At 39.2% G+C, this 24,969-nt stretch overlaps 1 protein-coding gene across 2 annotated transcripts in view; it reads left to right on the top strand.

Moving 5' to 3' along the window:
- Window positions 1-1,014: 1,014 nt before the first annotated feature.
- tspan4a (tetraspanin 4a) overlaps window positions 1,015-24,969 on the top strand; it is a 158,061-nt gene continuing 134,106 nt past the window's right edge. The window contains exon 1 of one of the 2 annotated variants that reach the window (XM_028578139.1): window positions 1,015-1,130. The gene's annotated coding sequence lies outside the window, so the exon portion shown is untranslated. Of the gene's footprint in view, window positions 1,138-24,969 lie in introns of both variants that reach the window. The other variant, XM_028578131.1, reaches the window with a different exon arrangement.

Below are 24,969 nucleotides of genomic sequence, written 5' to 3'. Positions count from 1 at the left end.
GGGCCTAGGCCAGTTCAGTAATCCAGCCATGTTTCCAACCATTGCATACAGCATCACAGAGCTGCAACCATGGCTGCATATCTTAGTTGTGTTCTTCTTTCTACAAGAAACAAAAACAAGAACTTTATTCTTTGCAGTGAAACATGACTGTGTGACCTTTGGGCTGTATCCTCAAGTATAACAAACATTATGTAAACGTTAAGAAAACAAGTAATTGACAGTACACACACAAATATGTAAAAACATGTCCAATACTTTTTTTTTTCCCACAAACCAGTGCCAAGAGGAGATGGCTGTCTTCCATTCCAAACTCAGGAATAAGAGGCTATTTTTAATAATGTTAATCTGTATTTTTATTTTTAACCAAAAGCCTAGCCCTACTAGGGACAAGTGTCGTGAATTAGCTTCAGCTAAAAACACTATATGATACATACATCAGATGACTGTTTAAGCTTATCTGTTTTTTTTATCTGTCCCTATCTAAATACACTTTAATAATAATAATAATATGGTCAAACACAATAATGCCAAAAGGGGCTCACCTATTTAATTAATTATTATTCACATTAAAATTGAATCTAACTGACAAAGGCAGATTGACAAACCTCTGGTGAACTGTGAAAATAAGATGACTTAATGATGAAAATATTACTTTTGATTAGTTTAACGGAAAATAAGTTGCTTATTAACCACCAAACGGTCTGTGGATGGCCAGATCCAGATGGCCTGTGTATATTCATCAGATTCTGTTTTTAAAACGCCCACTGAACCAGAGCAAATTAGCCTGTAAATTACTTTTGTAAATTGTCAGTGAGCCTGCCAACAGCTCTGCAAAGGATGACATTATATTCAGTGCCATGCCTTTACTCACCAGTAGATGTCGGCCTTTTGCTGTATTTCAGCTGGCCAGTGACAGTCACATGTGCATCCATGTTGAGAGAGGAAGAGAGAGAGAGAGAGAGAGAGAGAGAGAGAGAGAGAGAGAGAGAGAGAGAGAGAGACGGAGAGAGACAGAGAGAGCGAGAAAGAGAGAGGGAGTCTGTGGAGAGGGACTTGGGAAGGAACTTTTATCATACACTGAGGAAAGAAGAGGGACAGCCGGGAGAGAGAGAGAGTAGAGAGTGAAATAAGTGAGTGGTAAGTCATTTTCACATTTCTCTTACTATTCAAATGAGATGTATCGTCTCACTCTTATTCCTGACTTCTCCTCTTTTATACTTCCTATCTTTAACTTTGTATTTCTAGCTCCAACACAGATGTCAGTGACCTTGTTTTAGGGATTTAACTTTGATAAATAGGGAGCTTTTGTTGGCTGGGTTTGTCCAATTAGAAGGGATAAACCAAATCCTGGTTCCATTTATCTTCCGTGAATTGGTTAATGAATGTTGTTTACTAAAGGGTAGGATTACATTAATCATACTTGAGCTCATTCAGTATGATTTGCTCATAAAAGTTACACTCTTTTACACTGGCCAGTATGTTTTCTAAGTTGTTGTCTATACAATCAGTTGCACAATGATTGTGGAAATGTGGTGATGTGTGAGAATCAAGCTCTCTGATTGGATGAGAAATGTTTCCCTGGACCTCCATGAAAGACAGAAATAAACTTGTGGAGAAGAACAACATTTCAGAATACCAACCATTCCTCAAGCTATTCCCTCCCATCAGTTTTTTTTTTCTTCTGGAGGGGTTACAGGAACTTAAGGCCTCACTGACTTCTCATAGCCATGGCTGGCTGGCATAGGAATTCACTACCATACAATGTGCCCTTATGTTAGGTAAGCATAGGTCTTAAATTGTTTCCGATGAAGCTGCTCCATTTTACATGTGGCACATTAATCTCAACTTTAATCAAAACAGACAGGCTGTATTAAAGGGGTGATCGATCTTAAAAACAGTTCACTCAGAAGATGTTTTTCGTATTCCTTATATATAGCCCATGTTGTTTTGTGCTGTGTTTTTTTTATTGTTGCATCAGTGGGATTTGAAAGCAGCTGTCCAAAAACATCAACGCTAGCTCCGCATACAGTGTTTTTCTAGCTGAGAAAAAGTCAAAGTGGTGCCTCTTATTCAAAGGTCTTGTAGCCGCATTGTATTCTGGTCTATTGTGGTTTCTGTCAGTGCACAAGAAATGGCATCATCTCTCTCTTCTGTACATCTCTTCTGCATGTACGACTGTTAAGAATCAGCACAAACTGTAAAAAAAATATCTTTCTTTTTGATTCTGAAACACATAAATATTAAAAGTGAACACCCTTTCTTAAAGAGTTGCTGGGTAGTGCCAGGCATATTCCAGGCATTTTTCCCATCCCTCTTTTTTTTCCAGCGATTTAAACAGGAATAAATAACTCAGTTGCCACTTTACACGAACTGTAGCTAAACTAATGCAGTTGCAATAAGTCCTTCATGAAGGTTGTAATGTTAAGTGTTCGTTAAAACTCTTCTGAATAGGCGTTGATTCAACTTTATGGTCATTTGGAGGTTATAGTTTGTGGTGCTGGTATACAGAGAGGTGTTTCTATTATGTAGTGTGCCCTCATTGATATAAATGTGATGAACAAAATATTAGAAACACCTGTCAGTATAACACAATACAAATCAACAGCAGCACAAACTCATAACCTTCATGACGGTAGGATTTATTGCAGGCATGTTGTATTATGCGGTGTTAGTTTAGTGTGTGTCAAGTAAAACATGAAACATTTGCTGGTCACAGCCACATAAATATGAAGACACATTACATTACATTGCGTCTCGTAATTAGTTGAATGGATTTGTAATGTTGGCCATTAGTCAAACAAGAATACATTTCAAAGCATTATTTGGGGTACAGTGACTCGTAATTAGTACAAATCCGACTTTTTTTAAATTCACATTAAAGTTATCTGCTGATACTAATTACCAGTCCAATAACATTGCTCTTTTTTTTCAAATTAAAAAATCTACCTCACTGCGTGGAACTCATTAACAAATAAAACAAGATTAAGCATCAGGGATTGCTGTGGCACTTAAAATTAAGTTGAATGAATGTGGCTTACAGCTGAATCAAATAATTTTATCATGACATTGATGAAAAAACTATATAAAATATGAATTGGCATTGTAAGTTAAGGATTCGGAGGATTGGAGCGTCCCTACTTGTATTGGCCATTTCTCATTACTTTTCACACTCACACAATTATTCATTAATATCAACCTAAAGTTGAATCAAAGATGCAAGTGTTGGCTGCAGCTTGTGAAATGTGGTAAACAAACGTAAATCACATTACTGAATACATCCTGAGCACCAACGATAGACGAATCAAACATCATAAAACTATTGAAGGGCACATTTTCCCCTTAGAAATAAACTCAGCTCATGTTTTATCTAAATAACCTAATGAAATCCTGCTGGTGAAATGTCCCGCACTTTCCTGCTCATGGTGACAGTCAGACTGCCTTGACACATTCCAGGATGAGCAGACAGAGACAGTAAAGAGAAGGAGGCAGCTTCCTTTTCCCATGTCTTCCCACATGTCACCAGCTCTTGTATGGCTGAACTGATGACTCTGGCAGCTGCCCACTGTTAACACTTTTAGACTGCAATCACTGGCCAAGACCAAAGCCGCTGCTGATACACAGTTTTCAATCTGTGTTTAGTGCATATGGCATCTAGCTATTTTGATGGAAGCAGTGAAAATGTTTGGGAGACGAGGTGTCGAGGGTTTGCTTTAATCGTTACATACGAACTAGAGCTCTGTGGCCGACTTGTGGGCTTGTATAGGTGTGGCAACTCTCTGGATAATTGCCCTGAACACTGGCTCTACTGAAGGAGGATAAAACAAGGCTGCATTCTACTGGCACCTGCAGGTGTGTGTGTGTGTGTGTGTGTGTGTGTGTGTGTGTGTGTGTGTGTGTGTGTCTGTGTGCGTGCGTGCACTGCTCTGATCCAAATTCACTCACCCAATTTTTCCCTCAGTGTGTTCCGTACATTTTTCTTTGCCAGATTTCAGCCGATCCCCTCTCCCTTTGTTCTCTCAGTATATTTTATGCCTGCAGTTTTCAGCCTCATGTTCTCGTAGCCCACTTTTCCTTAGTCCTGCAAGAAGAAGAATGAGAATATAGTTAACATATGCAGGGTATTTTTTTTTTGTTTCTGATTCTGATCTTTACTCCTGCTCTGGTAGAAGGAATAACATTAGCACATGGATGAAAAATATATAGAAGGGAAATCAGGACCGAGGTGATCCAGGTTTTAGGTGTTGTACAGTACACAGTGAGAGGTAGTGCCAAAACAAAATGTGAAGCAAAGAAAAAATAGTTATCCTACGATAAACCTTAGAGGAATGCAACACTGCAGACATCAATTAAAGGTACACTCTAACCAGGAGATGTGAGATACTAAAAGGTAAGGCCAATATAAATTAATTATTCGACAGAATATTCTGCAAGATTAAACTTTAATGGGTCTGCTGGGTCATACTAAGGGACAGAATACATATATACAACAGTAAAAACACAACATTAGATCCATTTTTGTCAGGAAAACTAATGTAACACATGTATTATCTATGTTAACAAGTATTCAAGGTAAGAGAGCAAATATGTCCAAATTATATTTTGGATATTTAAAATGCATTTGGATTGAATACTGCCACCCAGAGCTGTAGTCCTGAGTCCTACTGATCAAAAGGAATTATTTGAAATGATGTAAATGTGACAAAAATGCCCGCATGAGTGCAAAGGAAGCAGGCTCCCCCAAAGACAAAGTATATTATACAATGTTCATTTTCTGTTATCAATTAAATACAGCCTCCCTTCTACTCAAAAATATGTTTTGCCTATTGTTCCTTGACTGTGACGTTTGAGCTTCAGTGTACAGAATGATTTATGTGCAGAGTTCGGCAGTTGAAGGCTGCATTCATGTCCCTTTGCTGAAGGAGGACATTTTCTCTGTGCTCACCTAAATCTCAGTTTACAGTAACATGTGTATGTACGACCAGGATTTGTGACATCACAGCTAGTTTGAAAGCCAATCATGGCTCCGTCATAACCACCACTGCGGTGCCTTTGAGCAAGGCTCTTAACCCCTAACCGCAGTGGAGTTGCTCAGTGGCCAGCAGATCAGACTGTGGTTGTACCGGGCAGCTTCCAGGTGTGAATGGGTGTAACTGTGCGAATGTGATCAGGGCGTTCCTGCAAAAGAGAGGCTTCCTCTCAGTGAAACTCCCCTGAATAAAGGTAAAAAATATAAATCAATAAAAAAAAAGTGTGATGTTCTTTTGTGCACTGGAGGCTTGAAACACCTTTAAAAAGAAGTAGGAGACTTGCTTGCTGTGTCCAGCAGTTAAACTTTTGAAATAAACAATATTAGTTTTTTTTTTATAGATTGTGTATTTTTTTTAATAAGGGAGAAAGAGTAAATGTAATTTCAAGAATGTTAGTTAGTTTAACTTTTTGTAGAAAAACCACATCAGACACAAATTAGTATTGGAAAGCAGGGTATTTTTATATGATGATGTAGACAGTAATGAATATCCTCACTGATTCCACACCCGATTTCTTTACCAAAATTAAAAGACACACGCAAAACCTCCACATCCCCCAAAATATGGCCCTTAGTGTCCTGAATGCTCTGACTCTGCTGTTAACCGAACAACAATTGTTTTTTGTATGATCTTTAAGCAGTATACTGTTTGACATTCTGGGAAATACACTGATTCGCTTTCTTGCTGCAAATAAAGGCCATTTTATGGTCCTGCGGAGGCTCCACGCAGAGCTTTCGCCGTAGCCTACGTAAATGGCCTGGTGTTTATACTTGTGCGCTGGTGTGTGTGTCGAGCCGGCATGTGTGTGTTGGGCGAGTGTGTGGTAGAGGGAGAAGTGAGAGAGTGACGGCGATTAGCTTCAGAGCGAGTACCGACTCGACTCTAGAGTCGTAGTGAGAGAAACAAAGTGTCTCCCCTGTGCTTTCTGACCACGGTGAGACATCTGTAGCAGGAAAAGTTAACCCTCTCCTTGATTTCATGTTGTTTATGGAGAAGGAGGACCAGGAAATGAGTCGGGGGGGGAAATGGAACGCTACCAAGCCACGGTCGAGCGACGGACGTCGCTGCGACGTGTAGTTGCATTTTTCGGGAGGTGCACGTCAGGCTACGGCGTAGGGTCCAGCGTAGACGCAGAGGGGTCTGCAGGGGTACGACGTTGATTCTACGCACAACCATAAAAAGGCCTTAAGAGTTGATACCAATTTAATTTTGGTCCGTTAATGAAGCTTATCTATCTAAAGACTGGAAACACGTAGAAACAGGTTCTGTCCAATGGTAACAATCCACCAGCACCTAAGGCTCACTAATTATATTATAGTTATATCTTGTGTGTTTAATCCTTAAAAAATCCTTAAAACTTAAGTGTATGAAAAGACAATATGGGGTTAACGGGGTTTAAAGGGGAAGTGCTACTTCAACTTAAATAGATTTACTCCTTATTTATTCTCAATATAATAAACATAGTTATCCTTGCCTATATATTGCCTATACATTTTTAAATCTATACTTGTAAACATATTGTATATATGTGAAATGTACCTTTTCCATACGGGTCATGTAGGGAACAGATTTGTTAAAGGCTGCCCTCAACAATTAGCCTGACTAGCTAGACCCACATCGAGATGTTGGGTCTGGGAACTCACCGTTGGCAGGGCTCAATCCGAGGGGCGGGATAAACGGTTGTCTTTTAAATTCCCTCTGCACTCATAGCCAACCAGAGCAACGCTAGTTGATAGATTCAACTTTTGCCGTATCCGGTCGGCAAAACTCAGAATACATCTTCCATTTTTTATTAAGAATGACTTCAGTGCTTAACTCCAAGTCTTCCAGAGTCGCGGCCAAAGCCGATTCCAAAGACAGCAGCAGCAGCCATCTTCTTTTGTTTTCAAGTAGCAGGGAATTAACATCCTTATGTCAAGCCCGCCCACCGACTCTATACACGATGTGATTGGCCTGACCAGAATTTGGTTTTTCCAGCTCGCAAGCCAACAATTACATTCCGATAGGGTGCGTCTAGATTTCTAGGCTACTCAACAATGACAGAGAGAAATAAAGGCTGAGTGTGTTTGACAGCCAAGTCACAGTGACAATAATTGGCACTTGACTGCAAAGACTTGATGTCTCACACACACACACACACACACACACACACACACACACACACACACACACACACACACATGGTGGTTGTTTTATTTTTTCCGCTTGTCCTCTCAGGGTGGGAGGCACCAGCATGGCTTCTTACATTTTGAAGGGCTTATTTTGTGCCCTCTGTTCTTCTTTGTTGAGAGCACTGCTGTAATGTTAGTGCAGCTTGAAAACCACAAGCCATAACCACCACTCTTTCACTGCTGCTGGCTCGCAGTCTCACGCCCAGTTTAACACAGAAAAAAATACAACACAGGTTTTTTTTCCTCCTCCTCACTACATCTCTTGATGTTTCTTCCCCTCCTGTCCACTTTAATTTACTCTTGCTGGCTGACATAACCAAGCTTTATATTCTATTTCATGTTTTGTTTAGATTCTATAGTTTTCATTGTAGGTGATGAAAATAGCAGCAGGCATTTAACATTCTCTAGCTGGTTCTTTTTAGCCTTCTTGGTGGTGCAACTGCAGACTAATCTTTACATTAGACATGTCATTTTGCATTGAATGGGGAATTCTTTAAACATGCAGGCATCCCACAAAGTCATAATATTTCCTGTACATTTCTGTTGGTTTAAGTTATCTTTGCTTTCCTTTCCTTGAATTTCTCACAAAGCTTTCTCTCTACATGCTTTGTTTCTTGAATTGTTTCATATTTTTACTCTCCAAGCAGCCAAAGTAAGAGCTTGACTTTCTTGACATTACATTCATTTCTGGCAGCCACTCCTAGCCGGTCTTGGCCAATCTTAATAGCTTTAGTTTAACTTTATAGAGGCTGGCTCCCTGGAGGCAGATCATGCTATTGCCTCAGAGTAAAAATCAATTTTCATGACTTCAAAATGAAGAGCATTTGTCTACTAGAGTTGAATTACAATTCCTTTAGAAACTTTCTAAACCCCCATGATGTCCTGCAGTGTGCCTCTCTGAATTCAAAGTAAACTGTGATTTGTTGTTGATAACCGCCACAGAATACCTCATAATGAAAAATTTTTGAAATTATGAAATTATCCCATTTTAGACACAGCCTATTTGTGGCTGGTATTATCTTTAGCTCTTCTTCGTCTTTGTCTGTTAGTCACATGTGCATTGTTTCTGCAGCTCAATGGGGAGCCTCTGTGAATAGCTATTGTCAAGTCACTGCAGAGACTTTGAATGGGATTCATTCATGCCTGTTTTTATTTTGGGTTTTTTGGCTCGGCCGCCCAATCACTTACACATTCTAGTACTGAAGCTACTCTATTTGGTATTAAGACTTGTTCACGTTCACTTTTTAAATGGAAAGCTGTCCTACACAATCAGTTTCTTATTCCAAGTTTGCTTTCAACTAGCTTTGATCTGACGTAGTGGTCTCAGGCAGCTGATTGGAATCATTTTAATGGTCTCTTGAATAGGAGATATCTGACACATTTGACAGATAAAATGAATTTTACATTTTGTGTGTTGAAAAGTAAATTGGCACTCCAGTTAATCACAGCCTGTAGTAAATATGAATGTTTACTCAGTGATAACACCAATGGTTCTGGGGGGACATTTTTAAGTCTCAGTTTGGGTTTACTGTTTACTGCATGTTGCTGGAGCTCTATATGATTGGGAGACTCTTGTTTATCAGGCAAACATGATTTGAAATGCATTATCTCTCTTTGTATTTAAAAAAAAATCATTAGAAGAAATTACATTAGCAATCAGACATCGATACCCTGTGGTCAATAGTGACTTAAAGGAACATGCCGACTTATTGGGACTTCAGTTTATTCACTGTAACCCCCAGAGTTAGATAAGTCCATACATACCTTTCTCATCTCTGTGCGTGTTGTAACTCTGTCCGATGGCCCCACTGGTAGCTTAGCCTAGCACAGATCCTGGAGGTAACCAGTTCCAACTAGCCTACTGCTCCCAATAAGTGAGATGTTCCTATTTACATGTTGTGATTTGTATAGTCACAGCATGTACAAACAACAAGGTCACATGAGACACAGCCATCTTCTAACCGTATATAAACTGGGAACTATATAGTTTCGACACGCACGGAGATGAGAAGGGTATGTATAGACTTATCTAACTCTGGGGGATATGGTGAATAAGCTAAAGTCCCAATAAGTCGGCGTGTTCCTTTAATATCCGTAAACAATCCATACACTGATGCCACGGTAGACACACCCTGTAGCCAGGGGCGTCGGACTGGGGGTAAAACCGATACTGATTACCGGGGCCCAAGGAGAGAGAGGGCCCTTGAAAAGTCTGTAATATATTTTTATTTCACCTGGATATTTTCATTTCCTAATTAAATTTCATAATGCATGTCAGATGAAATGTAAAGTTAGTGTATTGGCTGAATAACTTGGTTGATTGACTGACTACATTTTGTATACAGAAAAAGACTAAGGTCTCACCGACCCCTTGCTAATGCGCCAAATGGTTTAGTCCATCTGCACTCTTGAGCGTCTGGTGGAGCGCAAACTTCTGCTGTAGAAATGTCTTTCTCAAAGAAAGTCAAATCATGCTACCAAAAAGAAAAGAAAGACAGGAGAAGGAGAGAAAACTAAATGAGGGGAAACAATTGGTAACTGACTTCTTTTCAAAGAAAGGTGAGCACAAACTAAAAAATTAAATCCATGGTGCTAAACTGCTTGAATATCTCCGTGACTGTTAGTGCTAAAAACAAACTGAGACAACCCATATAAAGAGCAGAACATACACTTTCAAATGATAATTTGGTTATACATGTAATCTGAGGTAAAGGCTAAATAAATAAACTACATTAGCAATGCTGTTTGCATATAACACACCATTGTAATAGCCTAATTTAAAACATGTTTAATTTTTAAATTAATAGGCTATAATGTCTATAATTAGCAATATGTTGAGGAACATGGGGGCACATCAGGACTGCCTATGCATAGGGCCCAGGGTCTGGTGCTACGCCCCTGCCTGTACCACACTTCAATGTAACATTGTGAGAAGTGATATCACTGGGGGTCAGCAAAACAAGTACAAAAATCCCAAGATTTTGTGTTAAATTGCTCTTTAAAGCTCAGTACTTTTATATTAACAATGAATAATAAATCGGTTTTAGATTTTACTGCCCCGAACTTTACTGTTTGGTTCTATCTCACCACTCTCATCAGAGTCATTTTGTCACTCTAAAAACCCACTGTACACTACCTGCTTAGGACCGAACAGCTGCCCAAAGCAGTTAGGAAAGAGCTGGTGAACATAGTGGAGCATTTAGCAGCTAAAGTCTCCGTTATTTCCCGCTGGAGTTGGTGGAGACCAAAAATAGAGTTAAGAGAGTGATAATTGGACTTAAATTCATCATATAGCCAGAAACACAACAGTGAATGCTAATGTGTAAATAGGTAACTGTTTGCTAACAAGCCATAACAACAACAGGATACGCAACGCATTCTCTTAAACGGGTTCAAATGACATCGTACGGAAACCTTTGCACAATTTGTATGATATCGTATGACATTACGACGACCGCTGGCGACCGGTCACATGACGACCGGTCACATGATCGTCAAATTTAGGCACCAAAATGACTAGTTAAAGGTCCAATATGTAATATTTGTACTGTAATAAATCCAAAAATGACACCAATGCCTCATCAGATATTAAGGAAACATGTTAAACTGAAATACTATCTTTTCTGACAACAATGCTAATTTCAGTATTTTTTCTTTTTGAAATTTACATTCCGTGACGGAATTTATGTTTATGTTTTGATCTGTGTGTTGTTATCAATGGCCCAGTTTGACAAGCAGGCCGGGTTGCCAGATATACCTGTAAAAACGTAAACCCAGCGCGCTACAGCTGTAACGTTAGTACAGCCATGAAAGCAGCAAACAAACGAACAGGATCAACGGAGATAGATTCTACATGACATAAAAAAATGAAAACAGCATGTTTCTAACAGTTGCGTGACCAGAGACGTAACAACCCCCTGGTAAATATTGGAGATGTATTTGAAAGATGGAGACAGCTTAGAGCCCAAAAGGACGCAGAGTTGGCTTATTTTCTCCTGAACCGGTAAGCATTAGCTCCACGCTAATTTATCACAGCTACTAGGGATGGGCATTTTTTTGTCATTTCAACATTTGTGTACTCACATTGAATTATATAGCTAGAGTAACCGAGTTGGTTACTCGCAAAAACAATTGAGACATAGCCAGTAAAGTGATCCCGACTGGTCCTGGCAAACGCCGCCATGCTAACCCTGCTAACTGTTAACGTTACCGGGAGGACCAGGCAAGCGGCCCATGGCTGTTTACAGCGTGTAGCCTCTTCAGCTGCTGGAGCCGACAACGGTGAGTTATTTTAAGCCACGAGAGGGGGGCTGTAAATCGGAAAGAGGAGACTATGAGTTTGCAGTGTGTTTAGCGATTGTTGCCGTAATTCTAAGCCAATGAAGTGTGTTCCGTCGGCAAGGTAGTGGTATTTTTAGCGTTTTGTATTGTAATTCTAAGCCGAGGAAGTGTGCCTGACTGGCGTGTGGAGAGGACAGTGAGGTTGTTGTGTTTTTAGCGGTTCATACTGTAATTTTAAGCCGAAAAAGTGTGTCTGTTAGTTGGTTACAGAGCTCCACGTGAGCACGGGCTTTTATGACTGTCAATATAGCCAGCATCTAACGTTAGCTACTCTGCTGTGCTGTGGAGTAATGTCTGGCTATGTGAGAAAAGCGTCCAGCTACATTGTTGTGAATGCTGCGGTCTCAGCCTGGCAACCCCCGTGAACTTCGAGTCTGAGCAGGAGGGGGCGGGGGAGACGACTCTCCAGTATTTTGAATTGGTAGTGCAGTAACTATTTTAACCGCTAGCTGCCAGTATTACACACAATATTACATATTGCACCTTTAAGATTAGAAAAAAGTTTGTGGTTTGGATTAAAACACCGACCCCCTTAAGTAGTACTCCCGAGACACAAACACCCGTTTCCTGGGTCAAAGTCCTGTGTTTCTGTGTTTGTATTTCTACACTGCATTATTTTTGGTAGCTATATGAAACAAATGGTTCATGAGAACAGCCTGTAATGTAACGGTGTTATGTTCACAGCTTGTTCCTGCTGCCTCAAAGTGCCCAAAACTCCTGGAATGTTTTTTCTTTATTTCTAGCACTTTTTTTTTTAGTAAGGTTAGATTTTGGCTGCAAACTTACAATTGATCAAATTCTATTAGATTTTTTTTTATTTGGAAAGATTTTGGTCTAAGTCTAATGGATGTCCTTGGAAGAATTAATTACTTTTTAGAGCAAGAATCTAGTGGAATCTAGTTCATTTGTGCCTTCAGTTATCTGAGAGAAGAGTAATGAATGTATTGTGAATTACAAAAACGATGTTCCCTGTCTCTGTATTATGCAGCTATTGCACAACAGCTAAAAAGTTTAGATCGATTTTTATTATAATGTTAATTATACAGCGTTGCAGCAGGCTTTTAGACTCCATCTGCTATTTCGAAGTCTTCACGTGGCATGGCTGCTCTTTACAGCCCACATTTGACAAAGAAAATGTTTGCTGTCTTTTTGTCAAGATTTTCTACTGCATCAAAGAGACTCTGTGCAGTTCTGTTCTGATCTTTATCTGTTGCCCGACCTATGTAGGCCCTATTTTCTTGGTTGTTTGTTTGGAAGACTTGCACTAAGAAGTAACAATGTAGTTGTGGCTTCTGTTTCGTAATGATGCCACCTGCTGTGCTCTTTAAAACTTTTGTTTCTAATGTTTTGTTGACTCTGACTCTTCCTTTCAACCATTGCCATCATACATTTTGTGTCTTATTTTAAAGCATATCCAGCCAAGTTACACAAGTTGACAAGCTAATTCAAGTTGCAGAGAGTCTAAAAAACATTTAAGGTCCCATGGCATGAACATTTCACTTTATGAGGTTTTTTTAACATTAATATGAGTTCCCACAGCCTGCCTATGGTCCCCCAGTGGCTAGAAATGGCGATAGGTGTAAACCGAGCCCTGGGTATCATGCTCTGCCTTTGAGCAAATTGAAGCTCAGATGGGCCGATCTGGATTCTTGCTTCTTATGATGTCATAAGGAGCCACGTTACCTCAAACGAGCAAAGTGGCAGTTGGTCAAGGCCGCACCCCCCCCCTCTCCACCTTGCCCCCCTCTCCTCCTCAATAGCTACAGACACAGAAATGGCACATCCTAAGGAAAGCTCATTGTGGGACTGGCTCTAGTGGCTGTAATTCTGCACCAAGGCAGAATTTCGGGAAAGAGACTTCAGATACAGTATTAGGGGACCACTAAGGCCTATATAAAAGCATCCAAAGAGCACCATGTCATGGGACCTTTAAGGCAAATTGGGTGCACCCAAATATGAATGAAAGTGTTTGGACAACCATTGCCTCAAAACATTTCAGCTTTTCATTTTTAATTCATTTGTAAACAAATATGAACTAAAAAGAACTGACAAACAATTATGAGTTAGTTTGTGTAGATAACAGAAATACGTCCTAATTCAATCTATTTCAGGTGACGTTAGGGGGGGGTTGTATTTTTCAGAAGTTGTCAGTGAAGAAAACGAGCATTGTAAGCTGAACTTCTACCGTCAGCACTGCTTTATTCTGTCACGATTAGTAAGAAAATCCTGATTGTGAAAACCCCCTGAGGGCATAGTGTGGCATCTTTTTAGCATTTTATTTTTATTATTGCTTTGAGCAGTAGAAGCAGCAGTAGTACTCATTAATGGATTTTCTTAATTTGACATATTTTGTTTTTGAAAGGCAGCGTCAAACGAACGCTGACTAGAATATCTTGTTTTGCATGCCAATTTAAAATTATTCATCTAATTATGTCCCCGATCAACTCACAGTGGCTAATGTCACACGTCATTAGCCACTGTTAGCCATGACGCTTCCAGCGCTGTAATCAACCCTCATGTAGAGGCCTTTGTTGCCTTGATTACTATACTCTTTGTAATGTCTGCGCGCCATCCTGGCTAAAACCTACACACACACACACCCATACACATACACACACACACACACACACACACACACACACACACACACACACACACCACCACCACCACCACCACCAAATGTTGTCTTTTTGGAATACTTTAAATTGGAGGCATTTACACACACATAGGAGGGAAGTGATGGAGGACAAAATGCCTAATTTTGCACCCATTTGTTGTGTTCCTATCTAGGCCTGCGTCACAGTGACTTGTTCTCATTGAGAAGTTCACAAGGTACTTCTTTACTGCTACAGCCTGCGGATTAGTTGCCATGGAGACAAAGCTGTCGGAAGTCAGGGGGAATACGTTACCCAATACTTGTGTTTGCTTTCTCCGATGGAGGATACGTTATGGAAAAGTTTGAAGACTTTTGTTGACAGAGGCTCGGTAGCTCTCAGGGACTCAGCCTATTGAAAATAAACCTCGACATCATCTTTCTCCTCTTCCTGCCCATCCAGCTCTTGCTCTCCGGGCTTATTCATGAAGTTTACTTTTTAATGTTTTGTCGAGACTTGAGAGTTTCACTTTTTACATCTAATTTGTGGTGATTCAATCACCAAAAGCCAAATGGAGAGTTTAAAAACCAACTGTGGAAAAACCATAGACCTTGCATTAATAACCTGATAAATCCTTCATAAATTATTCACTAAACGGAGCTGCAGTATGTTTGCTTTATCTGCCCAGGCGGTATTATTCACCTTAAACTTGAATTGTTTATTGCATATTACTAACTCTTAATTAGTACTTCAAAAACAATCATACTATGCTGCAAGTCGTGTCTGATCTTCTAAACAAAAGGTACTACAGCACATCCTGTTGTGTTTGAAATAAAAGCACAGCCTGCGTCACTTTCTCTGAGTGCCTTCAATTTTGTCATAACTGGGAGATTTGTTAACAGAGGACAGTTAGGTGTTTTGTAGTGTATGACTCATTTTGACTCCTGCGATTAGTGTTGACACAGTAGAGCCTCTTTAGTCCCTGTTGATAACGGTGATACTGGAGTTACTGGAGTGCCAGATCGCAGTTTCAAAGTTTGCCACCGGGAGCTAAATGAGCCATTTAGAGAGTCTGTGGTGAAAGGACAGAGCTGGATGACTTCCCTGTGTACATGCTCAGGAGGACTCCAAATGTAATAAAATGTCCAAACTAAACTAAACTAAACTAAATATTAAAGATGTGCTGTTTTTGTATAGGAGAAAAAATAAACCAGCCAGACTATCAGTTTTAAATTTTGTCCTTGAGGAGAAGGAGAAGGTTGGTCGCTCCATTTTTCTTTTTGAAAAGACCAAAAACAACAGTGAATTGATCCAAATACAAGTCTTGTGTGTGTAGCCAAAGCCTGACATAGCTTGATTCATCTGCGCCATAGACCAATGTTTTCCAGCATGGACGTTTGGACCCCAAGAAGGAGTCACAAAATACATTTTTAGGGGTCATGGGAATGATTAACAGGAGAGGAACGAACATTTTATTTCTGCTACACAAAGTTATTGTTATTTGGTCAGACTTTCCTATAATCTTTCTTTTTGTCTTGTAAATTACTGGATCATTTTACTTCTTCAGGAACAAAAGAAAAAAAACTGTCTTTTTTTTGCATGTCATCACAGATTGGCTTGGCACGGTGTGGCGAAAGCTGACTGACTGGCTCATAGAAAAACCCTAATAGACTTAAGGCTGAGTGCAACAGAGAAGGAAGGGAAGTGCAAATGTAGCTTTTGAGAAAAGGACTTACACCCTGTTGGTCTTTTCATGGGATTTGTTGACAATTACACAAATACGGAATAATGCCTTATCTTCATAGCATGAAAAACATCTTAAGAGAGAAAGTTTATGAAACCTGCAGCTGCATTGAAAATATCTACAGTTGGGGTGAAAACTTAGAGGAGCACCCAACATAAAATATCGAACTTGTCAGGTGTTGGGCCACCGAGCCTCAAGAACATCTTTGGAAGTATCTGCTTTTGTTATGATTTTCCACCCATTTATTCAGGTTTGTCCTTAAATGTATTTGTAGTAACATACAGGATGTCCCATTGTTGTAACCTTGTCTTTTTTTATTTTTTATATATCAGTCACAATTTTGTTTGTTGTTTTAATTCATTTTAACGTATCAAGCCCTCACAATGCCGCCTACCACATTCACAATGAAACATTCCTGTCTCACCTCATAACAAATGCTCATTGTCATGTTGATAATAAGCTACGGAGGCATCACTTGATAGAAAGCCTAAAAATATTATTATTATCAGAGCAAAACATGTGTGAATGCTTTACAACAGAAACTAGATATAAAAGAGCAACACGGACAGTTGTTTTTTCATAATCATGATTTGTAGTTGAAAGAGCGCCTACACAGGAGAGCACACATCCAATCAACCTCGTTTAAGGAAAATGATCCTGTTCAGTGAAACATGTAATTGCGTTCGGAAAACATTTGCACAAGTTTGATGATCAAACCCTTTTCTCTCTGTGAGCAAATTATTTACTACGCAACACTGGCCGCTGTTAACCAGCCGACCCATGTTGGATCAGGGCAGATCAGTTGCTTCTTCAAGGGAGGTATAAGTGAGAACAAAGTGAGACATACATTAAATAAGATTCCAGCTTCCCATTTGTATCCCTATTATAGATAATATATTCTAGAATATGCAAGTAATAGTACTGTTGACATTCATTAATAGTGTAGTCAGATTTCAATATCTGCAACATGATACACATATCACTTGCTCTAATACATTCCTAATTTGAATATTAACTTTTTTTTTGTGTCAGGTTTGTAGTCCATCGATGGCCACCTTCACTCATTTCTTGGAATCTATGTGAAGAACTAGGCCAATGGTGCATTCACATGCTCCACAGATGGTCCCAATTCTCGAATTGGGAAGTCGTTCTTTCAACTTCGGTGTGTTTGTGAGCTTTAGGTCTGAATATGAAAACAAGCTACGCTACGAAGAGGATGTGTTGTATTATATTGCTCAGAGCGTTTGAACAACACGTTCATAGCCATTTACAGTTTTTTGCATTAATCATTAATCGGATCTGCTCCGAAATGTAATGGGTTCTTCCCAAGCAGCAACCTCTGGTGCTGAAAAATGATGCAAATGCAGAAGTGCAAAAAAAAAAAAAAAAAAAAAAAAAAAAAAAAACAGCACTGCACTGAGTAGCTTCTTAAGGCTGGATCCAAAAGGGAGTCAATCCCCGTAGACCCCCATGTTAAAATGCCCAACTTGACAGTATAAATAAACATGTTTACAGCCTGGTACAAAAAACAGTGTTGTTCTCTATAACTAAATTCACCCTTCATGACAACTGTGTGGGGGGGTCCACCCTCCTAGTTTAATGAAAAGTTTTCTGTTATCTTGCTGACAGACAGACAAACAAACCTAACCTCCTCTGAGGTACTAAGCAGACCAGGTGTCAGCAAAAGATAATAATCCTTTTTCTCCTATACTTTGCTATTTTCTTCTCTTCACTATGAGGATTAAACGTCATCATTTGGCTGGTTGTGTAACATCACCATAGAAACGGCATTAAATAATCACCAAAGGATAACCAAATTATGGAAAGCCCCTAAAAAACACATCATGTTACAGTTACTGTGAGCATATAGGCATTGTTTATCAGAACAGGTTTTTAGCTTGGCAGTTTTGGAACTTTATTCCAGCACCTGACTGCATGACTGCAAAAGGGACTCATTAAAAATGCTTTATTGCACCTCCCCTGGTTGTGCTAAATCCATTTCAGCGCTGTCAGTTTTATAATAGAAGTAGCAGAAGGTAACCGTACACCCGCAACACTTACCAGACGGTTGCTTGAAAGTCCTTTAATGCTTGCAGACAAAAATGCATGCATGATACATGATCTTAACATTACCAGACATTAGAGCTCTGCTCCTCGCAGCCTGTCAGGTTGGATAAGGCCACGCTGGATGTCCTTGGGACTGAGACTGCAGCAAGCTGTACTGTATCTGTGTTTTAAACAGTATTGACAGCCTCAAGAGAACACGATGGACCAAGGTCCTTGAGGAAAGATGGAGCTCTCAAACACTCTCTCTCACAAACACGCACGCACGCACGCACGCACGCGCACGCACACACAGCCACCTGTCTGAACCCTCCTCTGATGAGATTACTCACACTGGGATTCCGGCTGTGTTGTTTTGTGCACGCGTTTTGATGTGATACTCTCTTAATGCTGCGAATGAGGGACGACAGATGTCTCTGTGCGTTTCTGTTTGTGAATGTGGGTCTGACTGAAAAAAAAAAAAAAAAAACGGTGGATTTATTTGAAATGCAACGCCTGTTAATTACTATAAACTCAGTGAATGAAATTATACAACAGTGACTGGAGCAAATGCATGTGATAAGACGAGTTGAGTGCATTGTGCACACATTCAACTAAATGGATATGTTCAATCTCCACATAAAGCAACTCACTGCATCCCATTACGCTTCAAAAGCATTTGTTAAGCAGTCCAAACATTCTTACACCTAAAAAGAAAAGAACATGTCTGCTAATCAAAGATACCAGTAAAATACTTTCTGAATACCCTGTGATTGGACATTCACGCCAGGCATTGTGATTTTAAGCACTTAAGAGTCCATATAAGGCAAGGCAACTTTATTTCTTTAGCACATTTCAGCAACAAGGCAATTCTTATGCTTACTGTAATATATATATATATATATATATATATATATATATATATATATATATATATTTGTAGTACTTGTAGTATAATGAGTTATGCCAATTGCACAATGCAAGACTTGATTGGCAGTGTAAGTTACATTTCAGACATTTCATGCCTTTCAGTCTTAAAAGCATTTTCACAGCTCACATATAAAGCATTGATTTGATATACGACTCAGATTCAAAAACATGTCTCAGTCTGGCCGCGCAAATCAGATTTCCGACTGCGTTGTGTGTGTGGGCTTTTACGGCGTTGAAATGAGACAATCTAATTTGCTTTCCACTCAAAACCAGTGGATACACCGTCTAAGGAAACCCTTGAAGTGAAGTAAATCTTCAAAACATCACAGCTCTTTTAATTTTACCTGCAAAGAATTCGTTGGATTATTTCAGTAAAAGAGGATTTCATTGAAAGCAGTTCGATGTGAATAGATGTTTATTTTTTTTTTTTAAGGAGTTTAATCTGGGAGTGGGTGTCATGTATTTTATGTACATATGAGCCTTTCAACAATCTGTTACCACAATAGGGTTCGTTCATGTATGTGTGCCATAGCCTGTGATAGGCCTACTGTATGCAGGATTGTGTGTTTGTGTCTGCAAAATGGATGAATTTTCAGCAATCCCCCCACACACAGAAAGCATATATGTCTGTTCTTGGGCAGCGTTTGACTGGCAAGCAGGGTAATAACCTTCCAGCTCGGAGGGATTAGAGGCAGAATGCAAATAGCAGATGTGACACATACAGTATGCATATATCATGTTTGCAGGTTTTCACGCTGACTGTTCAGAGGTGTGGCGAAGGCATTGGACTCAATCGTGAAGCTACTGACACCCCATATGGCAGACATGTTTGATGAATGGAGGGAGATACAGTATTTATTATTAATTACCATTCTGTGACAGGTTTGAAAGATTTCCTCAGACACGTTGGCAGCGTTAGTCACATGCTGACTAATGCTGCATCTAGATGTCATTTCCTTGTTCATATGTGAAGTAAAAGAAAGTACAACATGATTAAGTCAGAGATACCGGCTGTTTGCTTTTGTGTGAGTAATTATATCACATGAACTAAGCTGATGAGAGAGCCACAAGGTGTCATCTACAGCGCTTTCTAGTTAACAGCTTGGATATGTTAATCAGCCTGCTACCACCATTTATACACGTGACATATTGATGTATTAACCATTAAAGCTGTAGTGCTTAGTTTCTGTCTCCCCCATGAGGAATTCTAAGTAATGACAACACTGTCGGCGCAGCCACATGATACAAATCTTCCATGATCGTGCACGTGCCCCACACGCCTTTTCGCCCGTTTACACTCAGTGGCATCCTGCACCCCGCAAGGCTGTTTAATTCAAAATTTTCCACCTTGGTAAGGATGTCCTAAGGGGTACTCAATTAAAATTCAAAGAGGTCCAGTGACTTAAAATTTCCTTCCAGCAAAGGTCTGAACCGCATGTCTAAATTGCATCTTACAGCCTACCCCTATGTCCATCAAATAAAATGTAACAACGTGCATTTCCATATCATCTCAACAATATTTAATGTCAATTTTTGAAAATAGGATACTTTTACCATGCTGACACATTTATGGCACATGTATGGAATACAAGTAGCTATTTTTCCCATAAATATAATTAGTCCTAGCACAATTAACTCAACTTAATTTAAGTGAATACTTCACCCTCAAAATGACCAGTGGTATATCAATTACTCGCCGAGTGTTGCCTTGAATTCTTGAAGAAAACTGTTTTTTGTTGCATCAAAAAATGGTGCATGTTAATAAACGGCTGCCAAGTTTAACAAAAAGCTAAACTATGTCTAAACATCTGTTTACAAACTCACAAAACTCGTCAAAGTATAATCCAAATCGAATTTGTCCAGTCGTATGATCAGTAAATTTAAATCACTTCTGCATAACCTGTTTCACGCATGGTTGAGTAGTGTGCCTGTGTAAGCTTCATGGCTTTCTTGCCGATAGTAAGTTGAGAAGATTGACACCACTCTCATGTGTGTACGGTAAATATAAAGCTACAGCCAGCAGCCTCTTTGCTTAGCTTAGCACAAGGACTGGAAACAGGGGTAAGCAGCTAGCCTGGCTCTGTCGATGCATAACTTAATGTAGGATTACTATTCCTTAAATCATGGGCTATTAAGGATTTTGGGTAATGCATATATAATAAGAAAAAAGAAAAAAAGAAGAAAAAATAACAAAGCAATTTGACTACTGACTTGGATGTTGATTATCTTGCAACGTTCAAAGCTTCGAAGCATTATGGTCCGCCCTAACAGGGTCAGAACAAATATTATAAGCACTTTAAAATTTAAACTAGGCCTAATGAAATCCCCAGTGCACAAATAGCTAGGTGTTTTCATGAATTTCCAACATGTCTTTTTTTTGTCACTGCTGTTTCTCTTTGTTGATGCAGTTGGCGTTTCACACACTTTGTTATGACTTTCCAGACTACTCTCCTTGACATATTCAAATCTTGCAGTTTTATTTTGACTGATGGAGCAGTTTGGTCACAGGTGACCTCTTTGGAGCTCCTCTGTAAATCAACGTGCGCTAATCTTAATGAGCTACATTTTTAATAGTGATTTAGTCAGTGCCCTGTTTGCAGTATTTGTCTGCCTCCCGTAGTCTTATTATACTGTATGTCACAAATAATGCACACTGCTGCTTGGCCCCTGAAAAGCAAGGGACAGCTCTGCATGCAGCAACTAAAATGTATGAATATTTTAAGTCCCTTTGTTCCTAATATTTCACCACAGACATTATTTGAGTCAGTGTTTGTAGTGTAATAACAAGTTGACATGTTGTTTAAAAGTGCACTTGTGTTGTCTCATTTGAGAAGACAAGAAAACACATACCTGCTGATAACAACTTTAAGCCCAATTAGTTTTCTTTCTGTGGAGGCAGCCTGTGCTGTAAACATTGTATTAATAATTAAAGTTAATTTCCTCAGTTCACCTTCCCTAATGATGGTAAAATAGTAACAGACGCATGTTTATCCTTTCTTACCCAGACTGCGTGTCTGGTTGATCCCACCACTAGCTGCCTCTAAAACACTCACCAACAAGTTCAGATGACAGTTTAGCAAGTGACTCAGGGAAAAGCTGACATCATTCTATCATTCGTTCCTTCATCCCTCAATACTTTCCCGACATTCCAGGGTGAGAATTGTAAAAACAGTTCAGTTGGCCACCATCTCTTTGATTTTTTGCCCTAAGGGAGACGCTACAGGTCCATCACAACACGGACCACTGGACTAATGAACAGACCGTTTCTGGACACGCAGTTAGTTTTCCGATATCGTGATATAGGTCAATTCTGCACGCACCTCATTACAACCCATAATTACGTTTCTTGTAGTAATTATCCATAGACTTATAGGTTCATATTTACAGTCTATGTAATTATCGCGAGAGCAAATGAGGAAGCAAGGTGACAAAGTATAAGAGTGCCAAATTCCTTGTAAGAAGGCAGGTTGGAGTACTCAAAGGGTAAAACAAACACAGGACTTTTACTCAGGACTATGTGTTTAAATCAATGCAAATCAAACTAGCGATTAGGCTAACTGACATAAAGCCATGCCAATCTCTGAAGGGTATGTGATGATGTGGGGCTATTTTAATTCCAAAGGCCAAGGGAACTTTATCAGGATGCATAGTATCCTGGATCCATGAAATAACTGGCCTTTAAAAATAAAAATCTGCCTGCCTCTATGGGAATTTAACATAGGTGTGTACTGACTTTTGTTACCAGCGGTTTAGACATTAATGGCTGTATGTTAAGTTATTTTGAGGGGACTGTACATTTACACTGTTATACAAGCTGTAAACTTAATACTTTACATTGTAGCAAAGTGTAATTTCTTCAGTGTTGTCCCATTAAAAGATATAATGAAATATTTACTAAAATGTGAGGGGTGTACTCACTTTTGTGAGATACCGTATATGTTTGTTTGTGTGTATATAAGCATACACGGTACATACTAAGAGCAGAAATTTGAGGAAAAAAAATAAATAAATCGGAGTCTTTGGAATGCAATAGCCCCCCCTACTGTATACCGAGACCATCAGCTAACTTGGACTTGTGCTTTGACTTTTGATTTAATCGAATAGACGTTGACCTACCCTGTTCTTTTGTTTGTTTGCCTGTGCCATTAACCTTTTTTCTTTTTCTTTTCTTTTTTTTCCTGTATTTTTTATAACATGTTTAATGCAGTAAAAAAAAAAAAAGAAGAGTATAAAAAAACCAAAACAGTGCATGATGTTATACAATGTGTTGGCTGTTAGGAGTAATTTCTAAGTCTACACAAAACAAACCAGCTTCATGCCAACATCAGCAACATTTCTTTGCCATACACAGGTTTACAAAACACTTGTCTTTATTTCTGTTTTCTTCTCTACACAATGAGTGTAGGTAGGCGTAGAGCCATTCTTTTCAGACACCCACATCCAAACTCTTTGTATATGCAGTGTATCTGTTTGGCTCCAAGCGTGGTGCACAGCATAATTACATTTCACCGTGTCGTGTTACACAACTACAGACATCAATTGGCTCATCCACTTACACATGCCTGATGAACAATAGGTTGGTTCATATGCTTTTCAAGGTTACTTGGTTGTTTTGTTTCCCCTCATGTAAAATCCCCTTGTTGAATTCATATATTAATTTAATCTTTTAGTTAACAGCTTTAATTAGTGCTAAATCATATTGTACAAAGGTATTAAGTCATCACATTCAACTAATGGTGACCCAGGTGTGACTCATTCATTGTTCACTGTCGGGCATGGGGATTCATATTATTCATTCATGATGGTTAATGTGTGAGTTAATGTTTTAAAGTCATTGTTAATTTACAATGTTAGTCGTTTGGTAACAGTGTCAGGATGTATTGTAAGCCTCACAGCTCTCCACACATTGTTACCCTGCGATATTAGTGCACTCGGACCTGTGTGTAAGTGGTGTCAGTCTGACCATTTATTTATTGGTCCAAAGCCAAATATCTCCTTAATTATTAAATGAGTTGCCATGAAATGTGGCACAGATGTTTATGACCCTCAATGGTGGAAGAAGTATTCAGATAATATAAAAAGTACATAAGTAATAGCAATAAAATATATTTTATTTATCATATTTTATATGATGCCATTGTTTTTTTTTAAAGATTATTTTTCTGGGCATTTTAGGCCTTTATTTTCATAGGACAAATGAAGACGTGAAAGGGGAGAGAGAGGGGGGATGACATACAGCAAAGGGCCACAGGTCGGACTCGAAACTGCGGCCGCTGCGTTGAGAAGTAAACCTCTCTATATACTGTAGGCGCGTGCTCTACCAGGTGGCGCACTAAGCCTTTGTTTTCGATGCATTAGTGTTAGTGTTACTTAAATGAAGCATATTTATTAAACTAGTCATATTTTAAATGGAAACTCTTTACTCTGAAAAGTTACTAGTAACTGTTGTTAATGAACCTTAATTTATACAGGCCATCTCGTTCAGACACGGGGTCTCATTCTCAACAGAGACCTGGTCAGGCACAACAGCAATACAACACAAAGTCACAGACAGGCAGGACGTTCATACAAAGGACGAGACAAAATAGGACACAAGTCATAAAGTGATTAGTGCAAAAGAGCCAAGTGGTAGTTAAACCTAGAAGAACAAGAGCAGACCACCACAGAAGGCAAGGCAAGGCAGGCAAGGCAAGGCAAGGCAGCTTTATTTGTATAGCACATTTCAGCAACAAGGCAATTCAAAGTGCTTTACATGAAACATGAAACATTAAAAACAGTTAGAAAACAATTAAAAACAATTTCAAAGCATTAAAACAATTAACAACAATTTAAGATCATTAAAAGACAAGAATAAAATGTACAGTGCAGTATAAGAATTTTAAAGAAAGAGCAGTTAAAAATAGGTTATTTAAAGAAAGGCAACATTAAAAAGATGTCTTCAGCCTGGATTTAAAAGAACTGAGAGTTGCAGCGGACCGGCAGTTTTCTGGGAGTTTGTTCCAGATATGTGGAGCATAAAAACTGAACGCTGCTTTCCCCTGTTTAGTTCTGACTCTGGGGACAACAAGTAGACCTGTCCCAGACGACCTGAGAGGAAAGGGTGGGTCATAGTGTAGTAG

The sequence above is a fragment of the Perca flavescens genome, chromosome 1 (assembly GCF_004354835.1).
Source record: "Perca flavescens isolate YP-PL-M2 chromosome 1, PFLA_1.0, whole genome shotgun sequence".
Taxonomy (NCBI): Eukaryota; Metazoa; Chordata; class Actinopteri; order Perciformes; family Percidae; genus Perca; species Perca flavescens.
The sequence above is the reverse complement of the archived record's forward strand: the minus strand, read 5'-3'. Positions and strand labels throughout refer to the sequence as shown.